Consider the following 3,162-nt stretch of genomic DNA (forward strand, 5'->3'; position numbering starts at 1 on the left):
AAAATTAATGATCATTTAGAATATACCTCTTTGGCAATTTGTTGCAAAAGCTCTGTTATCTCGAAAAAGTCTGACAATTTAGTTACGATATCTACATTGCATATAGTCCAATAAATATCTTAAGCTTTCTGCACCACAGCAACCATGATCATAGCTGTCCCCACTGGACTCAAAATCTTGGCTAGGGAGGGGAACAACAGCTGGAAACGGCTGCTAATACCCCGTAGGCTCAGGAGCAAAAGGAGGAAACCTCTCCTCAGGAGGATAGATGGGGCAATTCGGATGAGATCTAATGTGGATCCAACGCAGCCAGCATCTCTCAAGCAGCTCAGCAAATTTTGAATGAGTATGTTTTGGAATAATTGGCCGCAGTCCCTAGAAACAAATAAATAAAAAGGAGCAGAGATTCAGAACCTGGGTTTAAATCCCGGGTTTCAATCTTGGGTCGAGGTCCGTGGCCCTTGATCTTCAATCACGCGGGGCCTGCATGATTCACATCGAGCCTTGCCCTTTGGCTCCAAACCCAGGATTTTATCCCTATTTGAGCATCAATTTCCAATAAAAAGTGGCTAGAGTTCAGTTTTGATGGAAAAGATGATTTTCCAGAGTCTTAAGAAAACTTTTGCTTCATGTAGATGGAAGCTAATTACAAGTCAAATAACCAGACTACATTTTAGGCTAGATGCTTTATCTTTTGCACCACTCCAACTGTCCCTTGTAAAGGAATTAAGTACTCATATGGAAGCTGGAAGGAAAATATTAAAATTTCAACTAGAAGCGAAGCCAAAAAATACACTAATTTCGACATTTTGAACAAAACATACCTTTTGTAAATGTTATGCCCTAGGTTCAATTGACTTTGGATATAAATACTTTTAATATAAAGTTGATGTGATTTATGATATATGTATTATTTAATTAATTAATATTCAATTAAATTAAATAATGGAGTCCGTAGATTCAAATCTTAGTAATTTGTTAATTATAAGGACTTGTAATTGTGAGATACAAATTACATATGAATGAATCTTAAATTATTCGTAGTCGTAAGTAATGACGAGATATTGATATCGTTATTATGGATAGATCATCACGTATGTCATTTCTTATTTGTAAAGTAAATAGCTGATCTTACAAGTTAAAATGTTGTGACACTTGAATGAATATGTGGATGTTTTGTTATAGAACAAAATATTGGAGACCCGTCAAGAGATTTCACATGGATAACTATATGAGTGTCAGTGGTTAATCTCTAACATTTGGTGGAACGAAAGAATAGCAAACGAGTTTGCAGATTTCAAAAAAGGTAGGACTTTTATCACAATTTCTATCTAAACATAAAGACGATTCTTTGTGAAAATAGAAAATTATTTTATTTTCCACTGTGCATGACAAGTAGATTCTCAACAGTGGTATCAGAGTTTACTTTTTGTTTGTTAGAAAATATTTTGCATCCTAGAATAATAAAAAGTTGATTATTTTTGTTTTTCATGTTTTTAGCAATTAAGAAATTATTTCATTCAAAATTTGATTTTGAACAACAAATAATAATAATAATAAATTGTATCGGACCATGGCAGGCCGCCGGCAAGGCTACAGCGTGCTAAAGCACGCTGCACAACGACGCTCCTACCGCTATGTGATGCAGCAACCAGTTTTGCTGCTTTCAGGTGCAGCCCATCATAGTAGTGCCGATTGTACCTGAATGCTGCAGCTTGCTACAACGTCCAACGTTGTTGTAGCTATAGCCTTCGACGCTGTCACACAGGCAACGTCCCACCTACAAGGTGGAGTACGTCACCAGGCGACGTGCTGTCAATGGGTGGTGCAATTTTAAGTTTTTCTTTAGTTCAGGCGAGAGAGGTTGGAGGCGGGGCTTCTATTGCAATTAATGTAATTGCAAGCCCTCGCTTGCAATTATAAAATAAGGGTGATTGTGCAATTTTAAATAAAGGGTTGATCTGCAATTTTTGGAACTTTGAGGGCCGCCCGCAATTAAAGATTTCAAGGGCCAAGTTTGTAATTTTATAATGAAGGGCCTTCTTGCAATTTGAGTAATTTGGGGGCCTGTTAATAATTTTTAACTGGGTCAAACTGCAATTTCCAAAATGGTTTTGAATTTGAATTAAAATTATATTTTAAATGGGTTTGACCTATAATTTTAATTTTGACCCAAATTAAAAGTTTTATTTAAAATTGACGACTTTTCATATTTCGTTAAAATTCGATTTGAACTTAAATATTAAAACTTTGACCCCAAATTGAATTTCATTTTTTTGTGGTGTTAACCTAAATTAAAATTTAATTTAATTTTAAATTAGAGTTGGACTCTAATTTAGTATTTAACTAAAATTTGATTTTAATTAAATAATTCACTTTAATATGTTCTTGAAATTAGAATTGGATTCTAATTTGACGTTTAATTAAAATTTGATTTTAATTAAATTATCTCACCCTAAAATTTTCTTGAAATTAGAGTTGGACTCTAATTTGCTATTTAATTAAAATCCGATTTTAATTAAATTAATTCGCCCTGAATATGGGAATTAGAGTTGAACTCTAATTTTGTTAGTTAATTATAATTTGATTTTAATTAAATTCAACAGCCTCAAATTTTGAAACTAGAGTTGGACTCTAATTTGATATTAAATTAAAATTTGATTTTAATTAAATAATCCCACCCTATAATTGTGGAATTAGAGTTGGACTTTAATTCGGTATTTAATTAAAATTGGATTTTAATTAAAGATGGCCGCTAAATTATTTAGTTGTTTCAATTCATTTGTTTAAAAGAGTTTAGACGATCTTAATTGCTAGAAACTTGAAACGTGTTTGCATATAATATTAGATATTATATATGTATACATTTATGTGATCAATGTATTATTAGTGGACGATTATGGACTCGATCAAATGGATGCGTTCAAATGATTAATTTTATTCTTATCGTTTTACGAGACAGTGAGCTTTTAATTGTTTTGAACTTGCGAACCCGTTATTCTTCTTATTACTATGGGTCTGCGAGTTCGTTATTGTTATTGTTACTATGGGTCTGAGAGTCCAATNCTTAGTATTGGAATTAGATAAATGTAACTTTGTACCAACCTTAACTGGAACATCAAATGAATTTCATATTTGGACATGAACCATTTTAATGTTAAG

The sequence above is a fragment of the Olea europaea genome, unplaced genomic scaffold (assembly GCF_002742605.1).
Source record: "Olea europaea var. sylvestris unplaced genomic scaffold, O_europaea_v1 scaffold2470, whole genome shotgun sequence".
Taxonomy (NCBI): Eukaryota; Viridiplantae; Streptophyta; class Magnoliopsida; order Lamiales; family Oleaceae; genus Olea; species Olea europaea.